General features: G+C 40.4%; 1 protein-coding gene across 1 annotated transcript in view; it reads left to right on the top strand.

The window, feature by feature from the left end:
- Window positions 1-12,905, top strand: part of SNAPC3 (small nuclear RNA activating complex polypeptide 3) — a 451,523-nt gene that overhangs the window by 155,801 nt on the left and 282,817 nt on the right. The window lies entirely within an intron of this gene.

Raw genomic sequence — 12,905 nt, 5'->3', positions numbered from 1 at the left:
ATATTTAAGCCCCTTTTTAGTCAAAAACCCTTTATTGATAGTTTTTAAGTTTATATTGTACCTTTATCTGACAGAAATTCCCTGTCTCCTTTAATTTTTTTGTTAGTCAATCTTTTCCCTATCCCATCCCCCCCCTGTTAGGGTGTGTGTGTTGGTTTTTATAGAATACCTTTTGGTATTTTATTTAACTTAATTTTGACTGGTGTGTGTGTGTGTTTTTTCAGCACTATGTCAAAGGAGAGGGTCTCAGGTTTTAAGAAGTGTGACTCGTGCTGTCAGAAGATGTCTCTGACAGACGGTCACACTTCTTGCCTGTATTGTCTGGGCCCTCTTCACCTGCAGGACTCCTGTGCTATTTGTCACTCCTTCAGCCAGAGAGTCCTGCAGGAGAGACGGAATAAACTGATTCTTAGGGGCCTTCTTAAGTCGGAGGGCTCTCCGGCTAAGTCGGCTCCACCAAAATCAGTAAAACCTTCCAAGGCCCAGGCTTCTGTATCTAAGCCTGCGGCCTCGGCTCCGACTCGTACTGAGTCGAGATCGGCTCCGGCTGGAGCCGATTCTAGCTTGACAAAGCCTTCGGCACCGATGGCTATCGGTGCCGAATCTGTATTGACCACTTCGATGTCGGCTCCGATCGGTTCCGACACCCATGTGGCACAGGCATCGGTGTCGGCTCCGATCGGCTCCGACACCGTTACTTTGGTGGCTGTATCGGCTCCGGCTGGAGCCGATACATCGAGGCTTCCTGTCGGCTCCGAGGTCGGCTCCGACAGGATCTATTGTATCGGCTCCGATGGCTCATTCCAGGAAGAGGTCGAGGTCTCCTTCCTTGGAGCCGATACTTTCGGCTCCGGCTTCACCTCTTCTATCGGAACGGAGCCATCGGAGCCGATCTTCAAGGTCATCCAGGTTGTCAGATCATGACCTAGAGAGAGTGGTCAGTAGATTACTCAAGTCACAGGTACTGGCCCAAATGTTACACAGTCCGTCTCAACAGACGACTGTTGGTCCACACCCCGTTACAGTTCCTCCTTCAACTCTACCCCAGAGCTTGGAGTTGGAGTCTTCGAATGGTTACTGCTACGGCTGGAGGACGGATACCCCTTCTGTTCCTTCAGCCTCTACTCTTATCTCCTCTTGAGACCTTCCTTAGAGGGATTCGTGGTCCGGCTTCCATGGTCTCCTCCGACGGGGTGAGTGGCATCGGACCCTTGTCCGAACCCGCTCTTCCCCTTGGAGCCTCGCCCTTGGTGAGCTCGGCTCCGACATCTGCCTCGGAGACTTCCCTTCGGTGGTCCCTGGAGTTCCTAGCTCTTGGAGCGGGTTCTCTCGGACCTGCCTGGGAGTGGAGCATTCGAGGTGATGAAGAGTGTACTGGCCACTGGTATCAGTCAGCAGTCTGTTCCCGTAGCTCCTCCCTCTATAGTACCTGTTGACTTCTCTGCCACTTCTCTTGCTACAGGACCCAGAGATCCTCCGCCTCAGGTTTCCACATTGGGAATTTCCCCTCTTCCGAGGATTCTCCTGATGTTTCGGGAGATCCTCCTAGGAAGAGGACTTGTAAGAGGAAGCATGTAGACTCCCGAGTCTGTCACTTGGATACTGACTTTGATGAGTCAGAGGGATCCCCTAGATCCCCTCTGAGGATGTCTCCTTCTCAGACATCCTAGAACTTCTGAAACAGAGGGAAACTGGCCCACCAACAATCCCTCTGAGGATGAGTCAGTATACCTAGAGGCGTTTGGATCTCGGCCCTCCACCTCCTGGGTATCTCCGCCTTTCGACCCCTTATGCAGGTGATTGCACGAAAGGCGTGGGCAGCTCCTGACTCTGTAGAGCCAGTCCCTAGGAGGCCTTCAAAATTTATCACTGCCCCGAGCGACAAACAATTCCTTACTAAGGGTGTCCCCGCTGATGCCATGGTGGTGGCTGCGGCCACCAAAAAGGAACTTGCAGATCCTTCCGTGCCCGTCCATCCTCCTAATAAGGACTCTAGGACCATGGATAGGTACGGGAAGCGGATGTTTTCCTCAGCGACCTTTGCTATGCGTTCGCTGAATTACCTATGTCACTTCACCAGACTCCAAAGGGATATCCTGAAGGAGCTGGGAGAAGTAGTTCAGGATCCTACAGCTGCAGGGGCTCAAGAAAAAATTGCTTCTCAGCTAGGAACCCTCAATTCCATTGCAAACTCCTCCATGCGGCTAATATCTTATGCTGCGGATGGAGCGAGTAGAGCCGCAGGCACAGGTGTGGCTCTTAGACGCCAAGCCTGGATGCGGCTATGTGATTTTGCGGATCCCTTTAAGGCGTCCTTCACAAATTCTCCCTTTGATGGGTCAGCTTTGTTTGGCCCTCAGGTGAAGGAAACCTTGACCAGGTGCGAGCAGGACGGCAAGACTCTTTCTGCTGTTGGAGTCCGTTTTCCACCCCTTCTAGGCCTTATCCCAAAGGACAGAAGGGTGGGAAGATGTGGTTCCGTAAATCCCAAGGAGTCACGCCGGATTCACGTGGTCAGTTTACCCCTAGAGGCAGAGGGGGTAACAATAACAGACGCCGCTCTAGAGGCAGAGGGGGTCCGAAGAACCAGGGAAACAGGGAGCCTCTCTCTGACAAGCCCTTTCAGCATCCCTGAGGTGTTGCCCGGCTGTCCCTCCTTGGAGGCAGTCGGGGGAAGATTATCACTGTACCCAGAAGCCTGGCATTCCCTCACTCAAGACAGATGGGTACAGTCGATCATATCCAAGGGTTACATAATTCCTTTCGAGGAAAGTCCTTTCCCCTCAAATTCCCTTCCAGATGTACCACCCGGTCTAAGGGACATTGCAGAGTTAGAAATCGCAAAACTACTGCAAAAAAGAGCCATTCAGCCAGTTACAATAGACCATTCAGAGCCGGAATCTACTCAAGGTTCTTTTGGTCCCCAAAAGACGGGAGACTGGAGACCAATATTGGATCTCAGCAGACTCAACAAGTCTGTCAGGAAGACAAGATTCGAATGGTCACTCTTCAGTCAATTCTGCCCTTCTTACAGAAGGACAACTGGATGTGCTCAATAGATCTTCAGGATGCGTACTATCACATCAAAATTCACAGACGCTCCAGGAGATTTCTCCGCTTTCGGCTGGGGTCCAGTCATTTCCAGTTCAGAGCCCTGCCCTTTGGTCTCACTACAGCCCCCAGAGTGTTCACCAAATGCATGGCAGTGGTCACGGCTCACCTGAGACGTCAAGGATTCCAGGTGTTTCCGTATCTCGACGACTGGCTCCTGTCAGCCACCACCAGGCATCAGCTTATACAAGCCAGGGATTACACAATAGACCTTTGTTCTCATTTGGGCATCTCAATCAACTTCGAAAAGTCATCCTTATCGCCCTGCCAGTCTATTACCTTCATAGGCGCAAACTTAAACACTGTTCGGATGTCAGCTACCCTTACAGAACAAAGAGTTTCAGACATTCAGACTCATGTCAGGATCATTCTGGCCAGCAAGAAAATACAGGCCAGAATGGTTCTAAAGGTATTAGGTCTCATGGCTGCGGCCATTACTCTTCTTCCCCTGGCTCGTTTCTACATGCGCCTTCTTCAGTGGATGCTGTTCACACAGTGGTCATACCAGCAACTTCCAATGCGTCACCAGATTCTGGTGACACAGACATGCAAAGAGCATCTTGCTTGGTGGATCACATCGTCTCAGGTTCACCAAGGCAGGTGCTTTGTACCTCCGTCCCCGATAGCCACTGTCACCACGGATGCCTCCCTGATCGGGTGGGGGGGTCATTATCAGGGCAGCATGGTTCATGGGACGTGGCAACCGTTCGAGTACCATCTGCACATAAATGTCCTGGAGATGAGAGCAGTGCTTTTAACGTTGCAAGCCCTCAACGACTTTCTTCCCGTAGGGACAATTGCAGTCCACACAGACAACATGTCTGTAGTTTGGTATATCAACAAACAGGGCGGAACCAAGTCCTACCCCTTGTGTCGAGAAGCGCTCAGACTTTGGCAATGGGCGATCTCCTCTCATCGGTTTCTGGTAGCAACGCATATCCCTGGGAAAACCAACATTATAGCGGACAGATTGAGCAGAGCTATCCTCATGCCTCACGAGTGGTCTCTCAAGCAATCTATAGCGGAAGAGATTTTTCTGGAATGGGGTCGTCCATGTTGCGATCTTTTGCTACTCCCCAAAACAGCAAATGTCCAGACTTCTTCAGCCTCTTCCTCTATCAGGCCATCCCCAGAGACGCTCTGACCCAGGATTGGCCCCAGGGACTTCTTTATGCCTTCCCTCCATTTCCTCTGATCCCTCAGGTGATCCAGAAAGCTACCGCTTTGAGAGCCAAATTGATTCTCATTGCCCCTTACTGGCCTCGACAAGTTTGGTTCCGTTCCTCCATCATCACCTTTTGGTGCAGCCGTGGCATCTGGACCCAGTGCCAGATCTTCTGATTCACCAATCCGGTCAGCTGCACCGGTCAATCCCTTCTCTCAACCTCACAGCATGGTTGCTCCACTTCCTTCCTTAGCCAGGCTTCCTTTGATCTCTAACCCAGTTAGAGACATCATAGTAGCTTCACTAAAATCCTCTACCAGGAGGATTTACACAAGCAAATGGAAACGTTTCTCTTATTGGGCTAAGGCCCAAAATATTGATCCTTTTACTGCCCCTGTTCAGGCAGTTCTGGACTTCTTAGCAGAGATTTTCATGCAGGCTCCTCTTCTTCCACAGTCAGAGTTCAATTGGCTGCTATTTCCAATTTTCATGTCGGGATAGCAGATCATAATATTATGTCCCATAGGCTCTGCAGGGCCTTCTTGAAGGGAATTTTCCTACTAAAACCTCCAATCAGGAATCCTCCTCCTCAGTGGGATCTAAATTTAGTGCTGACATCCTTGATTCTTCCCCTTCGAGCCAGCTGTTTCTTGTTCCCTGAAATATCTTTCTTGGAAAACGTTATTTCTAGTGGCTATTACATCTGCCAGGAGGGTGTCTGAACTTCATGCTCTTTCGGTTCGACCCCTATTTGGTTTTCACAAAGACAGAGTATCTTTGAGAACTAACCCAACCTTTTACCTAAGGTCGCTTCAAAGAACAATTTGAATCAATCCATTGATCTCCGGTATTTTTCCTAACTATTCAGACAGAGCTGAACAAAAGCTACATTATCTTGATGTCCATCGTAAACTTAGATATTATTTGGACAGAACAAAAAATTTAGAAAATCTGATCAACTTTTTGTTTCCTATGCGGATAATAAAAAAGGCCTGCCTGTTTCTAAAGTGACTTTGTCCAGATGGCTTTCTTCGGTCATCACTGAAATTTATACTCAGGGGAAAACAGCTGTGCTCAAAACCTAAAGCACATTCAACTAGGAGTTTAGCTACTTCTACAGCTTTTCAAGCTAGACTTCCTTTGGACACTATTTGTGCAGCGGCCACTTGGGCTACTCCTCACACTTTTGTTTCCCATTACAAATTGGACTTGGCCTCCAGGGACAGAGCCAGTTTTGGCTCTACAGTCCTCAAGAGTTTGTTCCATTGAGCCACCCAGGATAGAGGTGCTAGGGACGCGGTCCCATCAAGCAAGAATGAAGGCGAGATTGACAACTTAACATTAAGAAGTTATGTACCTACCATAACGTTCCATGTTAGTTGTCTTCTCTCGCCTTCTTTCTTGTGACCCTCCCTCCTTCCCCCTGGCCTGGACAGACCTTGTATAAGAAACTATTATGCTAAAGACCATTCAGACCTGGTCCTTTTTCCATCTGTAAGTTTCTTCTTCCTTTGGGAAGTATTTTATGCTTGGTGCTATTGCCCTTTGTCAACAAACGAGATCTGGGTACTTACCGCCTTGCATCATGGGATATGGGGCTGCCTCGAGCTGGTAAAAGTGACTTTCGAGCTTAGCAAGTGCCGAGTCGGAGCCGAGGGATCGGCTCCGAACCCATCAAGCAAGAAAGAAGGCGAGAGAAGACAACTAACATGGAACGTTATGGTAGGTACATAACTTCTTATTATAAAAACTTGATAAAATGTAATAATGTTAATATATTATAATATAAGACTGCTATAAATTAATAAATGCTTGCTTGTACATAATTAATTATTTAACAATAACAATGGTTTTATTGACAAGAAATCATTAATTCCTGGGTCTGTATTGGCATTAGTTAATATCTGCCAATAAAGCTCTCTCCATGCTAAATAATTTTTAGTATTTCCTCCCCTAGGATTTTTCTTAATAACATCTATAATAGCAAACTTAAATTTGTGTTCCTTACCATTTTCAATCATATGCCTTGCCAAGGCATTCTTAGTATCCTTCCTTTTTATGCAATAAAGATGGGAGTAAATTCTTTGCCTAAACTCCCTCTCAGTCTTCCCTATATAAAATGAGGGACAGACTGAGCACAAAGCTATATACACAACCATTTTAGTCCTTTTAGTCTTTTGCACATAACGAAAATGAGATTTATGATAATACTGTTAGTTTAAAGAAAAAGAGTTGTTACATTCCTATGACTAACCCCAGTATTTTAAAGTTTGAAAATAGAGTAATTAAAGGAATATATGCTGTCAACCATGAAGCCAATAATAAATATAGGAGAAAGCTAAACTTAAATAAGGAAGAGAGTAAGGTGTTATACGAATTACAGCACAACAAAAACATTAGGGTAATGAAGCCTGATAAAGGCGGAGGGGCTGTTTTTTATGACACCACCGCATACAAAGCAGTTATTTTTGACATCTTACATAATTCAGGCAACTATAATACCATCTCACTTAACGAGTTAAATATTGCATATAGAAGAATAGATCTGTACCTTGAGGAATATTTTTTGGAACAAAGAATTACCGAGGACCTATATAAATATATGAAGGTAGAGTATCCCACTATGGCCACCATAGTTGGTATTCCAAAGGTACACAAAAATATCCAAAATCCACCATTTCGCCCCATAATTTCAGGGAGTAGATCCAAAACTTTTCATATTGGGGTGGTTATTGATACTTTATTAAAACCCATTTATGTGAAGGTCAAGCATCTAGTGAAGGATTCATGGGAATTTTTTAAAAATTATCCATTGAATATGGACTATGGGAACATTACATTTGCAACTGTGGACGTTATAGACCTGTTCAGCAGTATACCCATAGACGAAGGATTAGAATCCTTCACTAGGAGCTTGAGGAAATACTCTGAGCTTTCATGGGATAGGATATCTTTGTTAGTAGAATTGATGAGCATTGTCCTGCAAAACAACTTCATCTATTTTGAAGGGGAGATGTATAAACAAACCAGAGGTGTGGCTATGGGTGCGGCTTGCGCACCTATATTCGCCAACCTGGTTATGTTAGACTGGGAAGAAACGGTTATTTTTAGCAGTCCATGGTATGCTTCTATAGTGTACTACTCCCGCTTCTTAGATTTATATATTTTATGGAAAGGGGACACCACAGGCTTTTCAGAATTTTTGGACTATATTAATTCTAGTAGTGAATATTTAAAGTTTACATCTGAATATAATGCAACGGGGGTGTCGTATTTAGATACTCTTGTAAGTGTTGAAAATGGGGGTTTAAAATCTAGAATTTTTAGAAAACCCACCTTTACCAATTCATATTTGGATTACAGGAGTTTCCACCCTATTAATGTAAAAAGAAGCATATATAAAGGCCAGTGTATTAGGGCTATAAGAATGACATCTGACCTAGCAGATACTATTTGTGAAATTGAATTTATAACATCTTTGTTTTTGGAAAGAGGTTATGAGTTAGAAATTATGAAGGATATTTCTGATTATGTTATGAGCAAGAGAGGTGATATATACACGCCCTTGCTGGGGATTAATAATACCCCAGCAACTATAGATACCCTAAGTCAGCTAAAAGTACATCTTAGTACATCAGAGACTAATTCTAATGAAGCAGACATGTTAGGGACTAAAAATAAAAAGAAAATTAATTACAATAGGGCTTGTATTATAGAATATGGGCCATTTAGCCACATCATTAAGAACATTTTATATAACAACTGGCATCTTTTAAGGGATGAAGAAGATGTAGCAGACAAAGTAGGGACAGCTCCATGTTTTATCAACAAAATGGGCAAGAATATCAAATGCCTGTTGGAGCGAAATATTACTTCGAAAGTAGATGCAGAAGAAATACACACAAATAGATGTGGTTTTTGTAAACAATGTCCGTATATTTATGATAAAAGCCCTATTACATTACTGAATTATAACAGAAATAGAATATTAGCACTAAAAGGGAATTGTAGGACTAAAATGGTTGTGTATATAGCTTTGTGCTCAGTCTGTCCCTCATTTTATATAGGGAAGACTGAGAGGGAGTTTAGGCAAAGAATTTACTCCCATCTTTATTGCATAAAAAGGAAGGATACTAAGAATGCCTTGGCAAGGCATATGATTGAAAATGGTGAGGAACACAAATTTAAGTTTGCTATTATAGATGTTATTAAGAAAAATCCTAGGGGAGGAAATACTAAAAATTATTTAGCATGGAGAGAGCTTTATTGGCAGATATTAACTAATGCCAATACAGACCCAGGAATTAATGATTTCTTGTCAATAAAACCATTGTTATTGTTAAATAATTAATTATGTACAAGCAAGCATTTATTAATTTATAGCAGTCTTATATTATAATATATTAACATTATTACATTTTATCAAGTTTTTATAACATATATTTTAAAGTAGTTGTTTTTAATGTCATGGAAATTTTTGGCGCCAATTTTTGTATAAATGAACCACAGGCGCATTTAATAAGTGTTCTGATGAAACTCGCTTGTCGAGTGAAAGCGCTCAACCTACTAAGATTTGTGGACATACTTATTCCTTTTTTGGATATATTGTTAAATCTTTGCATTATACGTGGTCTCCGGTGGATTTATTTTGCTTATTTTGGCTGCAGAGGAATGTCTGTCTTAAAGGTATGAAAATGTTTGAGGAAGATGTGTTTTTGGACAAAATATTAACACATAAAGATAAAGTAGCATGCACAGGCTTAATGGAAATGGTACTTAAAAACAATTTTCTATTGTTTAATGGTGAATTTTTCCAACAAACCCAAGGCGTTGCCATGGGGGCAGCCTGTGCACCTACATTTGCCAATATTGTTTTGGCTAATTGGGAAGAAAGATATGTGCTTAAATCAAACTTCCATTCTTGTTGGAGCCTATATAAGAGGTTTCTGGACGATATAGTCATTTTTTGGATAGGAGGGAAAGAGAAATTAGAAGAATTCATACAATATATTAATGAAACTACTGACTTCCTTAGATTTACTTATAATGTTTCTGAAAATGTTTTGCAATTTTTAGATATAGAAACATATATAAGTGATGGTACATTTGCATCTAAAGTATATAGAAAATCCACCTTTTGTAATTCTTATTTACATTACAACAGTGCACATCCAGCACATAGTAAGAAAAATATAATAAAGGGCCAATTTGTGAGGGGGTCACGAATGACAAGTAAATTTGAAGATTTTAAAGTAGAATGTGACCTACTGGAGGGAATGTTTTTAGATAGGGGATATGACAGAGAATTTGTTACTAATATTAGATTAGGAAAAGTGGATAAATTTAAGCCAATTCTAGGTATTAAAGAAATTAAGGAGAATCAAATGGTAAGAAAGAAAAATTCTAATTTATATGAAGAATATAGACATGCTTTTATATTGGAATATAATATTTTGAATCAAAATATTAGATCAGTTTTCTATAGAGAATGGGAAAAATGTATGGCTCTTACTGATTTAGAAGAATTACCTAGGGACACCCCTAGAATGGTGTATAAAAATGCTAACAATATAAAGGAATGTTTAGAATATAAGAAAAAGGAAAATAATAAGTCTGAGGAAATGACCTTAATAAAAGAGGCACATTTAAATGTGGGAATTGTAGTCAATGTGAGTATATAGTTAATAAAGAGAATATATATATTGAAAGTAGAAGTAGATGGATTAAGAGTAATGGACTACATAACTGTGATACCAAGGGTTTAGTGTATCTTGCCACCTGTGTTAAATGTGGGTCCTTTTACATAGGCAAAACAGAGAGAACCCTAAAAAGAAGAATTTACGAACATACCTATGATATAATAAAAAAGAAAGAAACTAATTCATTGTGTAAACATACAAAGGTATGTGAGGAAAGTAAATTCTATTTCTTTGTAGTAGAACATATAAAGATTAATATTAGGGGGGGACCATGGGAGGACACCATAGGATATAAGGAGTTATGGTGGCAAGTTACACTAGAAGCAAATAAATTCCCAGGATTAAATGAATATATATCAATATTACCCCCATTGAAGCTAAAAGCAGCTAAAATGTAATTTTAAGTGCAATATAGTATTTCACCAATAGGTGGTGCTGTTGTATTAACATATATGTTCTCTTTAGAAGTGAAGTTTTTTTTATTTTAATTTATTTATAATAAAAGAGAGAGATGAATTTAGCCCCTTTTATATTTGTATTAAAATTTTAGATAAAATTTAATAGATATAAGTTAGTTTTTAAATATGAACTTATTTAATAGGAATTAAAATAAATTTATGTTTTAGTTATAGAAACAAGTAATAGTAATTTTAATATTCATGAGCTTTTAGATACAAGTTGATTTGTGTATTTGAATTTGTTTGATGTTTTTGATTGGATTATGATAAAGTAGGATGTATATAAGTGATTCATTGAATGTATGAAATTATCTGATGAAGTCCAGTGGATAGGACGAAAACGCGTATAATTTTGGAAGTGCGTTAATAAACATTAGTTTTGTTGTGTTCCTGCTTCGTGCTGGAATAATTTTGGTTTTCGGAGACCTTCTTGAGGAAATTTTGCCTGGTTTCTTATGTTCCTAAAAATAACGTTTGTTACTGAGAGAAGTGAATACTTTTTTTGTAAGCAGTTACATCCCTAGCAGCCTTAAGTACTTCAGTATTACATTTTAACAGTTCACAGCTTAGTTTAATTCATTTAAGGGAAGCCAGTGCCCTTTTTCTGAAAGATAAAAATGAGTTAACTGAGAGCATGTGAGTTCTGTCTCACATCTGGGAGGGAAATAGAAATAGGTCAAGGACGGACGTAATTTATACAAGACAGAAGACAGGCTCTAGCATCCAGCATAATTAAACATAACTTTAGAATGCTTAAAGCTTGTAAGTGTAGCTGTCTGTTTGGGATGGTTGCCCCTATATTAAGGGGCAAATTCAGTTTTTGGAAATTATATATAGTTTTGTTTGCTTTAGTTAATAGGGGTTGAGGTATGAAAATATGTTTAGCTTTTTGTTTCTGAAGTGATTTTATTGAAGCAAAATGAAAAATTAGTTCAGAGTTGAAAAGCAGCAACTGCATACAAGATCAGCCTGTCGGGCATTATAATGTGTAAGTTGCAAGTTGGAAATGTAGTCAAAAGAACTATCAACCTCTATATGTGAAAGTAACTTTTTTTTACCTGAAAGGCTTCTTTATTAGTGTTTTGGAATATAAATGGCATTGCAGCTAGACAAAAAGCAAAGAGTACTGAATTATATTAAGAAGTGTAGCATGCAAATAGCAATGTTACAGGAGACACAGTTGGGTAAAAATGAACATGTGACTGTGCAAATAAAAGATTTCAGAATGGATTTTCAGCAGAGCATCTTGTCTAAGGCAAATACTGACTGCAGGAGGTGCTCTAGTAGTGTCAGGAGAGGAAAAATAGTAATGGCAGATTTGTAGTAATAAGGGGTTATTGGCAGGGAATCAGGAATGCTCTGGCATGTAGCTGTATTACATCTAAAATGAGACATATGGAAATTAAAATAGAATTTTGGGAAAATAATTAGGGAGTATTATTTATGGGTGCTGTTAGAACATGATTTGCAATAGTAAGGATGTATCGCCAGGACCTAGAATGGAAAATATAAAAAAGAGGGTAGATTTCTGAGGAATTATATGAGAATGTGTTTGGAATCGAAGATGCAAATTGACTAGCAGGAAATCATAATTTACATACTTTCAAAGCTGCAATAGCTGGCCAGACTGAATAGCAACTATATCTCCCAGGAACATGTATATTTAGTTGAAAGCTTTTGAAACACATCCAGTAACTATTTCAGAGGAAGATGAGGCTCAAGAATTTAATAGCAGTGATAGGAAGGGATAAGATTAAAAAATGGTGGCTTTAACTTTTTTAGCAGCTAGGTCTCCTTCAACTCATAAAAGAACCAACAAGACCTAACCTCAGATCCTGTAAGCAGTCCACACTTAACCTGATTATTATAAACATACCAAACTCCATCTTCAACATTTCTGTGGAAGTATGAAAGTTATGAGGGAAGAGATTCATAAAGATGTGGAAGCTTTCATATATATATATATATATATATATATATATATATATATATATATATATGTGTGTGTGTGTTATGGAAGTTAAGAGGGAAGAGATTCGTAAAGATGTGGAAGCTTGTGTGTCTGTCTGTGTGTCTGTCTGTGTGTCTGTCTGTGTGTCTGTCTGTGTGTCTGTCTGTGTGTCTGTCTGTGTCTGTAGGGTGGTGGCAGTGTCATCATGTTGGAAGAGTAATGTGGTGGCTGTATTACCAAAGGGGGTTAACGACCCTTTAGACCCAGCTTCATACAGACCAATTTCAATTTTGTAGTTAAAGCATATCAACCTTTATAGCTTGAACCATAATTAACAAACAAGACATCTACAAGATGCAATTAGAATAACAAGAACATCACACAACCCAAATGAGGTGCATAGTGATTACAAAAAAATCATTAAACATTTGTATTACTTAATACTGTTGAGGTGCTAGTCAATTTATATAACCAAAGTTAGACTCAAATGCAAAAGCTCTATCCCTTTAGCCACTTGGATA

Source organism: Protopterus annectens, chromosome 2.part0 (genome assembly GCF_019279795.1).
Source record: "Protopterus annectens isolate FY-2018-M chromosome 2.part0, PAN1.0, whole genome shotgun sequence".
Lineage (NCBI taxonomy): Eukaryota > Metazoa > Chordata > Ceratodontiformes > Protopteridae > Protopterus > Protopterus annectens.
Note: the sequence above shows the minus strand (reverse complement) of the source record. Positions and strands in the feature narration are given on the sequence as shown.